The sequence below is a fragment of the Cupressus sempervirens genome, chromosome 1 (genome assembly GCF_028749045.1).
Source record: "Cupressus sempervirens isolate cs-2001-9-10 chromosome 1, ASM2874904v1, whole genome shotgun sequence".
Classification (NCBI taxonomy): domain Eukaryota; kingdom Viridiplantae; phylum Streptophyta; class Pinopsida; order Cupressales; family Cupressaceae; genus Cupressus; species Cupressus sempervirens.
The window spans coordinates 586,082,103-586,100,236 of NC_143118.1; positions in this window are offsets into that span (position 1 = coordinate 586,082,103).

Here is an 18,134-nt window from a genome sequence, read left to right on the forward strand (position 1 = left end):
ACTCTAAGAATGTAAGGTAATATTGATGGTACCAAGTCAGATAGACATAGGAGGGTGATATCTTCTATGGAGACAATTTTGTTTTTTACATTGTCAATATCCATCCAAATACTCTATGAAAGCATGATCTAAATGAGTATCTAAAGAACTTAAAACACTTGCAATTCATGACCACACTAACCTTACACCTTTACATAGAATGAACAAGTAACCAAATGTATGGACTATTACAAAAGTAATTGGTAAAATAATTGAATGATAAATAAATGAACAAGACACTCATATATAGTTTACAAACTTACACCTTTACTTGCAATCAACAAGTAACAAAATGTATGGACTATTACAAAAGTAATTGGTAAAACAATTGAATGATTAATAAATGAACAAGACACTCGTATAGTTTACAAAGATAATGTTATGAGAAACATTCTAATAATGAAAGAATATAAGAATATTGGAGACATTCTAATATGTACAAGATATAGAATATTGACCATTAAAAGAATAATAAACAAGATGTTCATAGATATTATTCTAATAACCTCCTTTAATGGTCAATTTGCCAACTACTAAGGAACTCCCTAAAATTAACAAGTTAATTTGGAAGAAGTGAATTGATAAGAACATCGACAATCTAGTTTGCTATATGATCATACTGCAAGTTCATCGATCCATCTTTAGCCAACTTTTAGATGAATTAACAATGAAGAGGAATATGCTTGTTTTGCTCATGGAAGATGAGGTTTTTCGCAAGTTTGAGTACTCTTTTATTATTGTAGAAGAGAGATAACATGCTTGCTTGAGGTATATGGATGTCAAAAAGCAACCTTCAAAGCCAAATTGCCTCACAACCTGCTTTCATTGTTCCTTGATATTCAACTAATGTAGAGGAAAGAGATATTGTTTGGCACTTCTTGTCGAAGTAATAGCACATGTGCCCAAATTGAAGACATACTTGGAAGTGGACTTCTTGTCATCAATAAAGCCTCTCCAATTTGAGCCTATGTAACCAATGAGTTATGGATCTCTGGTTAGTACATAATGTATACCGAAGTTTAGAGTGCTCTTGACATAACATAGGATGCGCTTTACTACAACCTAGTGATCTAAACTAAGTACTATCATGAAGCAAGATATGTAACTGATTTTAAAGATGAGATCGGGTCTAGTGGTGGTGAGATGGATCAAATTGCCCACTAGTTGCTTAAATGTGGATCCAATCTCAATAGGGACACTTAATTTCATTGACAACTTTAGACCAAACTCCATAGGTGTAGATTCAAGTTTGCAATCTTTCTTTTTGAATTTCTCAATCAAAGTACATTTATATTTAGACTGAGCAATAGAGATATCATGTGATTGTTGCTAAACCTCGATACTATTATGTGGTCGTCTGCAAAAAGGTTTTATGTTTTTTTCTCAAAATCTTGGTTTTAGTTTCATCCTAGTGTTTGGCTACAAGGAGTAATACCGTTGTTTCAACATCAGATTGGATGGCTTTTGGGTCATTTACAAATCTAAGGGAGGGATCAACATTAGCATAATGGTCTGAAGAATTTATAACCACAAGACATGTAGTCTTCTACAAGGTAGTTAGATGATGACCATTAAGGGATGGTATTAGGACAAGAAAATGTTTCTTTAATGGTCATCTAGTTGTCTTTAGTTTGTTTAAGGAAGCTTCCTAGTTTGTCTTTTGTTAATTTTGGTTTATTTTAAAAACATCATTTTAAATCTACAGAAGGAACTATCATTCCTCTATTTAATATAATAACACCCTTTAGCAAAATGGTCTAAGTATTCTACAAGGCCCTTGGTAGCCGCCAACCTTCCCTTTGAGGACAGATGCGTAATCCTTTTTGTGATGTCTCTTGCTTTCTTCTTCATTTATTGTGCTTGTTCTTTTGTGGACACCATTTGGTGCTCTGTTTGTTTGCTATCTTCTTGGTTGTAAGCTTTTAGTCCCATAGACCCATGTGGTCTTTTGTTGGACATTAATACAATTTTCTTATCTTATCTACTTGACCAAGAATAATTAAAAAGGCAAAACAAAACAGAACAAACATCCTCCTAAGTAGGCCACCTTGTGTATGTGTAAACATTGCCACCAAGGCCAAGGGGGTCAAAGTTCTGTTCTTGGACTTAGCATGGGATTGGCTTAGTGTAATTTATCACGAATCATTTTCTTTGAAATTTACATGTACCCATGTGTACTAATGATCACTTGTGGTTGCAAGATTCCATTGAAGAAATAGATTTTGTAAATCTTTTTCTTGACCCTAGTTCATTGCTAGTTGTAAATTATAAGGCATTATGCATTATATGTCTGCATCATATTTGCTTCACGTCTTCATACACTCACATGTCTACATTGTGTCTACTTTACACTTTCATGTATTCATGTATCTACTTGTGTTTTCATGCACTACATGTTTACTTGTATATGTTGTGTTTTCATATGTCCAATTATATGCTTGTATATTGGCACTGTGAAAAAATTAGAATCTTGCTTGAGGACAAGCAAAATTTGAGAGGGAAGGATCATGACGTCAAAATAGGGTATAAATAAACAAATTAAATTAACTAATATATTATAATATCATAATATAGAGAATTAAATATTTAAATTAATAGTCATAATATATGTGGAAATATTATGCCCTATATATAATAGTATTAATATTTAAAAATAACAATATTAATGAGTAATATAATTGGCATGATTTATATATTATTAATATCATGTGTGCTATTAACATATTATTAATATAATATAAGTATTAACAAATAGTATCGATTAGCCGCCACTTGTATGTGAGTTGGTCTGTGCCTTGAGGTTTACTTCCTTGAGGTCACATGTTCGACTCCCCTTTGTAGTGGAGAATGGCTGTAGGCCAGTTTCCTTTACGAGACTTTCGTGCCAAGTACCTGCTTCACTGGCTTGGGGTATAAGACTGGACTTTTCCCCCAAAGTTTTTAGAATAATGCTCTTTAATCCATGAGAACAATTGCTCCTATGATGAAAACTCCCACTTCTCCCCCTTCTCCTCCTGTGATTTCTCTCGTTCCTCTTGCGATTTCTCACATAATAGCTTCTGGGTTGGCTGTATTGGCCCCTGCCATGATTCTACTTGCCCAAGCTATTCCAGATTGTACTTCTAAGGCTTCCGTTTGCCCTCTTGCTATGGCTGCGATAGCTAGGGTTGGTGGTCCTATACTCGGTGCTCAAGTTATTCATGCTGTGGAGATTTCTCCTACTTGATTTTCCTTTTCTTATGCGGATGTGGCCGCTTATGAGGCTGGTATTTTTGCTCATGTGTGGAAGGGGCTCTATTCGTTTGCACTTTCTATCAGTCGTATGGCTAAGCCTGTTGTGGTAAGTAATCCGCTTGTGTTGCATTTTGAACAAGATATTGTTGATGAGATCAATTCATATGTGGTGGATTACTCCTCTATAGCTACTATTTTTCATTTGAGGGGTTTTTGGCCCTCTCTTTCAGATTTGCATGCTTGGATTTCCAAATAGTGGGAACCATTCATTTTGGGTGTGGTGCAGATTTACCTTGTTGCAAGGGGTTTTTCTTATTGTGAAATTTGATAATGCTAATGACAGAAATGCCATCTTGTGCCGTGGTTTCTCTTGGGAGGAAAGATTCCCCATGACGGCCAAACTGTGGTATCCAACATTTAATCTGATTACTGGAACTTTTAATAATATTTCTCTTTAGGTGAGGTTGTCGAATCTGCCCCTTCATTTTTGGCAGGGTTAAATCCTGGAGGCCATTGGGGATGCCTTTGGGGATTTCATATTGGTTGATTTGGTTTCTTCCAATGTTTATAGGAAAATATATGCTCACATCCTGGTGGAGATGGATACCTCCAAGGGGCTCTTAATAATGTTGAAGTTGGCTTCTCCAAATGGTTCTTGGATTTAGATTCTTGATTATGAGGGTATTCCTTTCAAATGTAGGAAATGCCATAAAACTAGCCATTTCATTGCGCAATGCTCTTTTGACAAGGTTAGATTGAAGAAATCACCTTCTTGGTGGTTGGAGGTTTCAGATGATCACTATAGTATCCACAGAGGTGGATGGTTCATATAGCTCTTATATTGATCTCACTTTGGCTAAAGATTCTGTTGTTGTTTTCGATGATTCAAATGCTATCCCTACAATGGATTTGAATCAGAATGTTGTCTCTAACTCGCCGCCTGCTGTTGTCTCTGTTGATATGACTGTTGTCCCTTTGACGGCTTTGGGTCATAATGTTGATGCTGTCCCCTTTTTTGTTGCTGACTCTGTTCAGAACACTGTTGCTGGTGCTTCTCCTACTACGGAGGTTTTGGGGGTTAGTGGGGATTGGCAGAAGGTTGCTAGGAAGGTGGAGGGTGGTTGGACATCAGTTAAAGGAGAAAAAAAGATAAATCCTCCAAACCTTCATTTGATATGTCTTTACGTTCTCAAAAGACTGGACCAAAATGTAAATCTTGATGGTTTGTGGCTTCTTGGGCTGTTTGCCCTCTTGTTGGAAACTTTAGTGTGTCCCTCTTTTTTGTCGGGTGGATTTCAACAGTTGTTTTAAGATCCTCATTAATATATCTTTCTTGTCCTTTGTAAAAGGTTTTGGGTCCTTTCAAAACCCGTTTTAATTAATCAAAACATATATTATCAATTATAAAAATACTTGACTTCTGAGAATAAAACTATATATATAATATTAACGTTGAGAAAATGAAATTTAAAAATATGGAAAAAAATAGAGAGAAAATACATGGGGTTAGTTTGCAAATATAGAATAAAAATAAATCAATGAAGGTTTGAATACTTTTTCATTGATTTTAGCTAGTCTTCCATTTTGATTGTCATAATAATGTTTGGATCTCCATTTTACTTATAAGTTAGTTTGTGCTTTAATCTACACATTGATAAAGGACAAGAATCCAATTTAGGAAAAGATTATTGGAATCCTCCAAGGCTAGTAGATTCTACCATGACTTGAGGATTCTCCTCTTTATTTCATTATTCACTCTCAAACTTATTACTTGCTCACCGTCGCTAAATGTCTTGTGTCATTCTCATGTTTTTTTTTCTATCACTTTGTACAAATTTGGAGGCATGGTTGAGTTTTATCATATTTTACACAAGGCAAAAACTAGGGAGTTGAGAGGATTTTACAATCCTTGGAGGGTGGCAGAATCTACCACCTCCAGAGGATTTTGCTTTGTCTCTGAACCTTATCTTTATATCTTTTAGGCTTTTAAACCTCTACCACTTCACTTTTTTTCAGTCATCTTTTTCCATGGAATGATGGAGCACTTCTTGTCTTTCGCTCACTTGCAATTACCCTATTTGGTTATAGCTTCAACAACTCTAATTTTATAAAACAAATTCAATAGTTTGACATTTTTACAAACACTTGGCACACATCTCTATTTAATCAATATATGATGTTTGAAATGAATTTACTTTCTGAGTTTTGGTAATGTATTATTTTATGCAATCAATTAGATTCAATGGTGTACGTTGAAACTAAGCTAACTGATAGATAGAATTATACCAATACCTCAAGTTGCTATGAATTGAAAGTTACAATCATCAAACATGGAATCCAAATTTTCTTCCAAATTATAAATCTAGGAATTACATTCAATAATAATGAATTTGAATTTTCAAATTGAATATGCCAATATAGTTGCCATGAGCCTGCTCCCAATTGAACAATAATCAAAATGTTGCCTATGTAAATATGCTTCAATGCTGAAGCCTTAAAAAAGAAAAACATTGATCCCAATTTTAAATGAAGCCTTGGCAAGGTAAAACATTGATCTCAATTTCAAATAACAGGTCCTTGACACAAGCCGCTAGCCTCCCTTGTTAATTCATAGGCCCAAATATATCTCACAACCCCAAAATTGCAAACATACACCTCAAATTTTACCACATGGGTTTGTTGTTTGTGTTTGCAACCTTATTGAAATGAAACACAAGCTTATATATTCAAACAAAACCTCTAGGATCATTAGACTCCAAAGCATCAATAGACTAGCTTTATAATAGAATGTGTTGGCACCCTATTTTAAGGTGTCTCATTTCCTTGTGTTCCAAGGCTGAAATCTACAAACTAGAATACAACCACCCACCGAGCACTGGAATACATAGGTGTTCAGATGTGAACAATCATAGGTGTTAAGGCCGAAATCTACAATCTGGAATATAGCTGCCCACAGAGCACTATAATACGTAGGTGTTCAGGCATGAATGATCACAGGTGTTCCGACCAAAATCATTTGATTTTAGGGTTTTTGGCATCAACAATTGTGCTAGGTTATTCACTAGAATACAACCACCCACAGAGCACTGTAATATGGAGCAAGAACTATATGCCGACCCGATTGCATTACAACAGTAAGGTAAAGTGTTTCAGAATGCAAATCTTTGCCAACACACCAGTTTAGGCCCAAGACAACAACACTTGTCATTTCAAACACTATATTGGGTGTCCAAGTCGAATACGTTTCGTGCCAACATCTTCAAACAGGTTCCAACTGTTTGATGGATTGTGCATCACATAGTTGTAACTATGTGACGAAATGCCCAGTTTATGGTAAGGCTATGAGCTTCTAGGGGCACCTTCTTTTATAAGCTATGACACCCTTATCTGATCCATTTATGCTCCAGTAGCTCGCTGATCGCTTGGCTACAATGGAGTCTGCTAATGTTGTCCTACAAAGTGCTATTGCTCAGTCACATTCACTCTATGTTAAAATCGTAGAACAATTGGCTTTTTTGGAATCAGAGAACTACACTCTATGAGATACTATGCTATCTCTAATTGCTGAAAATACAAGCCTCAAAGCTAATCTAGAATCTACTACCATGCAGCTTAGGGAGTTAGACACTATAAAGGAGAAACAATTCGAGATCGTTGATAGACATTCTTCATTGTTAACAAAGATAGAATTAAAGGTCAAGTCTTGGGCTTCTTTATACAATTCTTCGACTAAGGTTCCTCTTTCATGTGTTGAGAAGTTAGTTCAAGGGAAAATGGACAATGAGTAGGTTAGGCAGACCCATGAACTAAACTTACGAGTTTGTGGTCTCTCCTCCATTGACGATCCCTCGATTGTTGGATACTCTTTCCTCAAGGATCAGCTAGACATTTCAAACATCACTCTTGATAGGTATTGGTTAGGCCCTGGCAGTACTCTCTTCATCCGGTTCCTCATTGCAGGCTCTTAGGGAAAATAAAAAGTTATTCTCTCTTTCCCCTAAGATCCACCTAGACAAGGATCTCACCCAATCATAGGTGGCAGAACTCAAGCAAGTTCGTGCCCTCATTTTGACAGCAAGACAAGAAGGTAAATATGCGGTCATAAGAAATGTTAAAGTAGTAATTTGCAACACCTTTCCTACAGGCTGGGTTCCGAGGGCAGCCTCTAAGGTCAAATGACTGGCTTAGTGAAAATTGAGCACAGGCTCTTTGTATCTCAATTGCTGGAATGGTAATGGTATCCTCTGGTCTATGCCTGGCTTAATGATGCTATTGGTTCTTTCGACCTTTTTATTATAGAGACACATGAGAGCCCCATGCGTCCTCTTCTCGGTATTTCTAGCTATCAGTGGCTCTCCTCTTTTAGAGATGAAGTAAGGTGTTTTGGTGGGGTTGCCTGTCTTATTCGAGACCACCTTTTCAGTAGAATTTCCTTGGTTCACTTTGACAACCATGCTAGATTCATGTGGATTCACATTGATCGAGGGACCTTTCTTTATAGAGATACCTATATCGCTGTCTATTACTTCTTGCTAGCATCTTCGTTCTATGTAATTCACAGCACTTAGGGTGGACCCCTATGAGGACCTTCTTGAGCACATTACCAGATTCTCTGCCATGGGGGACATCATTATTTTGGGAGACTTTAATACATGGACCAAAGACCTACAACCTCCTGTCCATGATTGCAGGCCTAATCCCATGTGTATGACTGCTTTTGATCTTGATTCTGTGGGTTTGCTTCTGCTCTCCGAGGATTGTTAGGGGCCCTTCACTAGGTATGGTTGTAATTTGTTACAACTTTGTGAGTCTTCTGACTTAGTGATCTTGAATGGACTCTCTTGCTTTCCTAAATCCAAACTTTTCACTTGTTGGCCACATGGTGGTGGTGCTAGCATTGTTGACTATGTTTTCTCTATTGCCCCCTTCATCCCTCTTATTTTCCACTTTACCATCTCTCGCCTTCCTCTGGCTAACCATGCCCTCCTTAGCATTACCCTTTGGGGACCCTTGACACCTTCTCCTCCTTGCTTATCTACTTCTTGTTTCCCCCCTCTTCCCTCCCCCTATGGTCACACTTCTTTTCGCTTCTCCAATGGTGATGCAGAGCTCTTCATCCATCACCTCAGACGACTTCTCCCCTAGGACCCCTTCTGCAACTCTGGGGATGTCACCTCCATGTTCCACTTAGTTGTGTCTGCCTTCTCCACATTCCTCATTGCACCTCCTCACTCACCCCTCATCCCACTCGCAGGTCTTGCCCCATGAATTAGTGGTTCGGTGAGGACTGCAAATCTTTTCATCGCATGCTTCACTCTGCTCCACCTACTACTTCTTCCTCCTCTTCCTCTTAGTTGAGGCTCGACTACTACCACTTTCTTCAACATAAGAAATGAAAGTTCACTTTAATGCAGTGTCTCTTTGTGCCATGTTCTTCCAGTCCCCAAAGCTCTTTTGGTGCACCATGTGTCCTCGCCACACCCCCCCTACCTATACTATGGAATTTCACTCCTTTGCCTCCCACACCTCCACACTCTTTGATATTCTTGTCCATCCCCCTCTCCATCTCATCCTCTCCCCACCCGTTGTCACCTCTTCTCCTTCTCCCACATTAGTGAGGCAATTAAGAGTTATGAATAGTAGTAGAAATCTAGATGATGAAGGATTTCAAGTTGAATTCTTCAAGTTGGGTATCTTTTTCCTAGGTCCCTTTCTTATAGTGCTCTTTAATCGAGTAGTTTGTGTCGGCTTCCCCGACTCTTGGTCACGAGATATTATCTCTTTGATTCATAAATTTGGGCCAACCCATGACCTTGGAAAATACAGGACCATCATGTTTGGGCATACCTTTGCCAAACTCTATGCAACTATGCTGAATGGTATCCTGTGTAGTGAGCTCGATCAGTGACATTGTTGGGCTAGAGGTTAGGCTGGGTTTCGTTCAGATTTTCAGAGCACTAATCACATTTTGACTGCCATCATTGAGGAGGCTTGCCATCACTTGGAGAAAGTTTATTGTTGTTTTGTTGACTTCCGCAAAGATTTTGACTCTGTTCCTCGGGCGACTCTCTTTCAGTGTCTTAGAGACATCGAGATCTCGTAGATTCTTCTTACAACTATTATGAGGTTATACAAGTGCATTGTGAGCAGATTCAGGACTCCACAAGGCTTCTTTGATCCTATCTAGAGCACTATCGGGGTGAAACAGGGTTGTCCTCTCTCCCCCTCTCTCTTTGACATCTACATTGACGAGCTTGAGGCTTTTCTCCATGATTGTTCACTCCCTGGAAATGGTTGTTATTTACATTAGGTATTAATCTCTATTCTCCTATTTGTTGATGATGTGATTCTCCTAGAATCTTCTCTCGAGGGTCTTCAATGGCTCCTTGATGGCTTGGCCTCTTTTGGCAACTCACGTGAGCTAGTTGTAAATTTGGGCAAGAATTGGGTTATGGTCTTCAATTATTTAAGGACATCTCATCTCCATTTTTACTTCTAGGGTACCGAGATCGAGATTGCATCTTCATATACTTACTTGGGGTTTAAGCTTTCTGGACCTCGATTCAGCCTGAGACTAGCCATGTAGCCTAGAGTCAATAAGGGGTTCGACTCCCTTGCTCTTCTTGAGTGATAGTGCTTTTGACACCACTTCTAGGACACCACGACTAAGATGTCTCTTCTTGACTCCCTGGTCAAGTTGACTGTCCTCAATGGTTCTATTGTTTGGGGCCCCTCTCTATTGGAGTTTGATTGGGCCTTTGTTGAGAGAGTCCAAACTCTTTTCCTTTGGCGCATTATAAAATGCCATCGGTTCACACCACACAACATTGTTTAGGCTGAGTTTGGTGCTCATCCTTTTAGATTGGGGACCATCTTTGATTTAGTTTGGCTACTTCACTAGCTCCGAAGCTTTGCTAATTCCTTCGATGATCATCATAGATTTTCCTACTTGGCTTATAGCTCCTCTACGGAGGTGGCGAGTTTTGACTCTGGTCTCGTTGTTGGTACACCCAAGTCTCTTCTCTCTTGGGCTCAATTGGTATTAGTTTGGATTGTCTTCCCCCCTTCTAGTTTTCTCTGGATGCTCTAGCTCATCTTCTTTCACCTCAGTGGGAGTTAAATGAGCATGTTCGATTTAACATCTATAGACAATATGTTATCACGACCTGGAGGAATCCCCCAGGTGGGCTTCATTTGCGCATGACTTTCTACAGTGAGCACTTTCTTGAGATCTAGGATGGCCTTACATCCTTGATAGCTCACCCATCATTGGACTCACACTCTCCGCATCTCCTTGGGATCTTTCAAGGTGGGTTCTCACCAACTACATATTCAGACTGATCACCAGATTGATAGGGAAGACAAGATCTGTCAATTTTGTCACATCGGGGAGGTCGAGACCGAGTCTCACTTTATTTTTTATTGTCCCATTTACTATGAGGTCCGAGGGAGATTCTACTGTTTGTTCAGAGAGTGTCAGTCTCTTCCCTCATTCTTCAGATATATTGACCAACATTGTCTTGCACTCTATCTTTAGGAGACCATGCAACTTTGTGAGCACACTATATAGCTCCAACTTTGCTTGACATCGACCCCTAAACAACTTATCACCTCTTTCTTTAGTCCTGTAGTTCTTGCTTGAGGATTGAAGCAACCTCTCTGCACTATTTTGGTTCACACTAGATCTGTAAGACCCCGTAGAGATTACACTTTCCAATGTCGCTTTAGTAGACCTCAGAGGCAACCTTCCAGAGTACCTGATTTCCCTAATATCCACCTTTCCATTCTGGACTAGTTCTCACCCGTGAGGGGTTCTTAGCTGTTGTTATTCCCTTGGTTATTTTATTGTTTTGCTTTCACGTTCTTTCTGCGGACACCGTTTGGTGCTGCCTTTGCTGGCATCTACCTCTTTTTACTATTTCCAGTCCCTTAGACACTCGTTGGTCTCTTGTTGGACATTAATAAATTTCTCTTATCTTATCTTATCTAAAATAAATTGCCTCGTCTCCCAAGATGACATCTGGACTTTATGAAAGTTTGCATACGTAATTAGAGCCCACACATTGCCTCCAATTGCAAAATGAGTCTCTATGTTTCAAATTGAGCCCATATTAACTACAAGGAAATCGATGTAACTTCTTCATATTATCTCCTTACAAATACAAACAATAAAACTTCCAACAACTAATCTCCTTAGACACAACAAAAATAGTAGGAGAGAACTTAGCATTTTGTTTTACCTTAGCAACTATTTGCAAAGCAATCACAGAATAAAATCTTAGATTCGAATATACAATACTTCAATTGTAGATCCAAAGGAACAACCTAGAATTCAGACCCTTATACTTTAGCGAAGACACAAAAATCATAACTCAAGAAAAACCACAAAGGCATTAAAAGAAAAGAAAATGTCCAAGTGTGTTTTTGCCAATGAAATGAGCTCCTATTCATAATCCTTTCTTGGCCAAAGTTTCCCAAAGAACTGCACTTCAAAAATTGTGAAAGTTTCCCAAAAGAACTCAACACTTGAAACTTTCCAACACACTCTTTTTAGAAATATCTCTTAATGCCATTATAATATCATAAATATTATTATAATAATGCAACTTTAATAATTAATTAATAAATAAGAGTCCGTACAATTATTAACCTCATCCATTACAGGTGACGACTAATTTTCAGAGCCACCCACTACACTACCAAAAATAACAACTGCCACAAATAGTAAATGCACAACTAGGACCCCCAAATCACCCTACCAGTTCATGAGGCTCTGTATGATGTTCTAACTCCATCAATTGCACAAACTCGCCAAAAATGGGGACAATACATCACTACCTTAGATTACAGATTGGATTGCTCAAGATTTGGGGTGTAAATCTCATATTTTAGAGGCTTAGGAATCTTGGAGGGGTAATAGATTCTTTCCTTCATGAGGATTCCTACCCATTGCCTTATGCTTGCTCTTCAAATCATACAACTCCCTTGGAATAGTTTCCTTATATTTCACTTAAAAATCCAAAATGATTTTGATGCTTTTTCCATTTGGATTGGGTGTTCTTAAGTCATATTTTATGTGCATGTCATATTTTGGGTGTTCTTAAGTCCATTTAAACTATATTCCAAAATTATCCCCAATCACCTTAAGATGTGCATGTCTAAGTGAGTTTAAGAGGTAGACTAGGATTTCAAGTTATAGGGAGGGTGAAATTTAGGGGTGGTAGAGGATTTTGAATCCTCAAGGGCATGTGGATTTTTCCATGCCTTGCAGATTTTCTTCGTACATTTTGGTGCCCCCATACCTAGTCAATTTTGTGTTTCTCAAGTCTTCTCAATGTGATGTTGCAAAGAGGTGGCTCAACTATTTGTTGTATTTGGTCTCACTGAAAACCAACATCTTTAATCATGCGTGCTCAAACCCAAGCTTAAGGACTTAATTGATTTTGAACTAAATCTCATTCTTGCTTTCATCAAACTCAAATTTACATCCTTCTAAGGCATGGAAACTTGAAATTGTCACCAATATAGACTCCTTAAGACCACTACTCCTGCTAAAGCAAAAAGGGGGGGTCCCCATTTGTACTGGCATGATGGTGTGAAAGCCTCCCAAAAGGTCTCAAGACATAAAAAGTTGTAGAAGTGAGTCTGATAGTTTTACATCATGCATTTTGAACTTAGAGCTCAACTCACTAGATGCTACAACCTCTATGTTTATGAGCACCGACTCACTGGAAGCTCCAACTCCCACACTTTGCAAGCTCCAACCTATAGGAAGCTCCAACTCCCACTTATGACTTCATGAGCACTGACCCACAACATTTGAACTGCTTTTCCACCTTGACTATGTTGCTTACTTAAATTGATGATGGATACTTTAATTGTTCAAATTTCTCTTTTTCAGATTGATACTTTTAATCTTCACTTCTACACATTCCTCTCTTTTACTTCAAGTTAGAACACACTCTTCTTGGATTCAGCCTCTTAAAAATATTTCTTTTTTGATCACCCAATATATTTAGATATATAAAAATATGATTATATAAATTCTTTCTTTTTAAGTCTTCTTATTCTCTTCTCACTGCTAACTTCTCATCCTTTTCTAATAGTTTTCATACTCACTTCTTACTTCTTCTTTTGATAGCCCACTTTTCTTCAAGTATAAATGAATTTGATGGTTTTCGTGACCAACAATATCATTGAATCTCCAACAATATACAGTCATTGTTAAAGCATGTATCATATTATCGAGTTTCATTCTCATCGATTCCAACTTGCTTCTTCATGGCTTTAATACATATTACCAAACGTTCATTTCTAGGCAAGAATACATCCTCCCTAGCATCACATATTTCCTTCATCAAGCTTTTGATGACCTTTGAATGCTTTTCTTCACTATATGATCGTTGTCAAACTTATGTGAATACCTTTGCTACATAAAAACTAGTGTATATGTGATATTTCAAGATTATCGATTTTATTCCAATGCTATCTCCATTGCTCTTGTAAATTTCAGTGCTAAACATGTTTTGAAGACTTCCCAACGGATTGGATATTATTCAAATATGGAGATCTTAATATTGTTTGAAATCTACACTCTTCTTTGATTGTGTTTCACATTTGTATATTCTTCTTTGATATTTTAGTCTTTCTATATAAACATTAAGGCTCTGTTTGGTTCATGGAGTTGTACAAATCAAGATTTCTATAATTTTTTATTTAGCCAAATCAAGGTTTTGTAAATCTTCATTCCTATTTTTGGGATTTTACTTGAATCATTTGTTTCACTCAGAAGATGAGTGCGAAGACACATTTTTATGCTTAAGCTTGGAGTTGTAGGTAGACTCAAAAAAGTAGTCCAATCTATTGTTTTTACACTACTCCAAAAATATAACTAGGTTTTGATTTTAAATTCCTACTTGCTAGTAGGAAGTCTGAAAACCTGGTTCTGAGACAAACTTGGTTTTAATTCCATTTTGTCAATTTGAAACAAATGTAATAAATTTCAAATCTAGATTTTGAAAAATTCAATTCCTCTCATCTTCCACAAACCAAATGGACCCTAACAATCTCTTTTATTACTAAACCACTTGGTGTTTGCTTACTTGTAATTAAGTCAACTTCCTGCCTTATCTTCATTATGATCATTGTCTATCATAACTTCAATTGTCTTTCTAGTATCTTTGAATGGTGATTAATATTAGACTTCTTTTGCTCCATATATTTTTTTTCTTTCATATTATGATTAAAGTTTAAATATTTAGTTTAAACTTTAATATCATCTTTTCATATCTCTGTTGTTTATTGGGTTTTATTATAATATTTGATTGTAATGTATATGGTATAGCTTGTATTGCCTATGATATTAGATTTCTTATTAATGACAATATTATGCAAACCTTTGACATTGGGATGTTGATCAATGACAATCTTTCGTATCTTTGGCATCAATGACAATTTTTTCATCATAGCTAATATTAAAGCTTTGACTACAAGTTGGATTGGAAGAAAATACTTTGTGTGTCATAAAAAATTAAAAAACAAGGATGGTAAGTTCTTTTCATTTTTTGACACTTAGCATCTTAGGCAAGATGAGCATAATTGAAATGAAATTTTTAGCTGGAATAGTTTGAGGAAGGGAATTTGGCATAATTGACATAATGCTTATAGTTTTTTTACACTTAGCATCTTGATTTTTCTTATTATTTAAGTATTCTCTTTGGCAATTTAGAAATGGTCATAAAACACAGAAGTTGCGAAGATGCTTTCTTCAAGTAAGAAAGAGAAATATGATAACTCAAATGAATTAGGCTAAATAGTTTGAGGGAGACAACAAAAAGAGAAGGTAAGAAGATGTGGCAATGCATGCATTGAATTGGTGCTAGATGAAGTTTTTGCTAGCCCCAACTAATAATTTAATTGATAATGGGAGATTGTTAGTCCTACCCGATAATGCTATGTATGTAAAGAGAGTGATATCAATTGTTATATTTTCATTGATGTCAAAGTCTTCGTTGGCTAGACATTATGCTAACTCAGTAGAGTACCATATCATTAGATTGATGAAGAGGATTTGATTGATGAAGACAATTTATGATATGTAAGTTATTCAATGTGTACTTGAATGAGTAGGACAGTGATAATGTTTTACAATCATGTAAAGTTCTAATTCTAAGCTATACTGAATAACAAGATTACAGAAGGAAGACAATGTTCACCAAGTGACTGCAATTGTAACAAAAAAAATTGGTGAAACAATGTTGCCTGAGCAAGTCAATTTTAACCAAGTACCATATTTCTTGAGTTTATGTTATGTTTATTGAGTAATAGTTGGATGAACAAGTTTGGAGAATTGGAATCTAAGACTAACTTTTGATGGAAATATGGAAAGTTCAAGATGGTGTAAGACACAAGCCAATTTTTTTACAAGATCTACAACTAGGAAAATTCAAGAAAAAGTCCACGATGGAGATTAGAGAAGGATAAGGATGAACACAAAGTTCTATGAAAGTTATATTTTTTGAGTGTCTTAATTTATTGTATGGAGTTTGAATATATAAATTTGGTATGAACCTAAGATCAACAATTGTGATTAAGCGGTAAAAGATGGAAGGATCTATAAGTAAGGATAAAAATATTTAAGGAGGAGAGAAAGACAATTTTTGGTTGCTAATGTTGATAATAGATTGAAGAAGCTAATCATAGAGGGAGATTGTAAAGGAAGATTGTTGAGAACATACAAGTATGACTAATATGCTTCAATCATTGTTTTGTCACTAATGTCAAACTTGCTATTTGCTAGTAAGACAACTGCTTATATGATTTAAGTAATATCACTTATTTGATTGATAAAGAGGATTTGATTAAAAGATGTAACAATAACACCTAGAGGAAAGGTTGAGGTATGATTATGTAAAAGAGTACAAGAATCAGTTAAAACAGTGATAACATGATGTATTGATAATCTACTTAAGGTTACAAAGGCCGGTTACACTAAAAAAGTGTAGAATAACAAGTTACACAAAGTTTGTCTGTCAAGCTTGATTGAGTGGATAGTAGGTGCCAAGAAAAGTCAATGCATGCCAAGTAGAAAATTAGTTGGAGTCAAGTAAATGTTTATTCTAGTGTATGTCGAGAAAAATAGTAGATGCAAAGTAAAGTTTAGTTGATGCCAACACCAATAAACTTTAGTTCGTGTTGAGTAATTTCATAGAGGATGCTTGGCAACACAGTATGTGTCAAGCATCAAAAGCAAGAACTGTTGCATTATTTAAAAGATCATGAATTTGATGGATTTGAGCCGACAAGTTTGATTTCTTGGATTATGTGAACTAGGTGGAAGATAAGGCTGATGAGCTGGAGGGACAAAATTCAATGTAAACCATTTTAGGAAAATTCAAAGAGGATTGAAGTAGAAGTTTCTAGAAGAGAGATGGAATGTGAGATAGATTCATTGTATCCTACCTAATCCATCCTAACCCTAAATTGGACGATGGAGAATGAGCGACAAAAGATCTTAATTTCCTATTTAGGGGAATGGCTAGTTAGAAGCAAAGGTTTTCATGTGTGAGAACTTAAGGAAGAAAAGGAGACAAGGGTTTTACTTCATCAAGTGACCTAAGAAAAGAGTCTACAATGACATGTTGAGAAAGAAGGCTCAAGGCTATGAATCCTTGAAGGGTGAACAAGCTATCAAAGCTGCAATGTATGAAGGCCAAGCAGAATGGAGGATTGAATAGTGATATGTAATTTACAAGTGAAGTCATAAGTTGTTATCAAATCAAAGCCTTACTGTTACTCTCTAATAATTGTATCAGTCTAGGGTAATCCCTTTGGATTAAGGTTGACCTAACAGTCATTTATAAATCCTTTAACCAAGTAACATTCCAAGTGAATGGTCTAAAGTCCTCTAACAAGACTCACTCCTAACAAGGTGATTGGAATCCTTTAACAAGGTCGCATTTAATAGTGTGTATTATAACTTTTAACAAGGTTGGCCTTTCACAAGGCATCCCTTCAGAAGAGTGAAAAGAGTAGCATGTTGCCAATGATTTTTCTCAAATTGGGTTTCCATGTAAATCATTGTGTCAAATGTGTTGATAAATTTATTATGTTTCATGTTTTACAATTTTGAAAGTTGATTCGATAGTAACCTACAAATTTTAAGTGATTGCATAATCTTATGGATGCATGCATGATGAATAATGTTTTATGGGTTCACTAAGTTGTGAAAAGTTTTATTTATACATCTGGACCTTGGATAACTGATTCACCCCCATCTCAGTTATTCTAAAAGTATTCTAACAATTGGTATCAGAGCCATCTACTTAAGAGGACTAGTTTGATGGTAGTAGAAGCACAAAGATCAGTATGTCAAAAAGAGAAGTACCCAAGCTTAATAGAGATAACTTTCCTGCATGACAAAGTTTGTTGAAGATACACATTGGAGGACTTGGAGATCATGCACAATCTACCATTTCTATTGAGCATGTTGATCCTACTCCCAATTACTGAGGATATGAAAAAGAAGAAAGAAAATAACCAAACAATGCTGAAGATTTCCTCTACACTAAACTATGCTGAATTTGATGATATTAAAAGTATTGGTAGTGCAAAGAAAATGTGGGATGCCCTAACTACTATCTGTGGAGGATATGTAAATATTCGAAGAGCCAAAGCTAAAATCCTTAGAGGCAAGTTTGATGATACAAGAATGGAAGAAGGTAAAAATATTGCTCAATATGTTGAAAGGATAAAATAAGTTGTTAATGCAATGAGAGGAGCTACTGGTAATATAGATGATGATATTGTACTAAGAAAAGTTTTAAGTACATTGTTACCTATATATTCTATTAGAGTTTCTA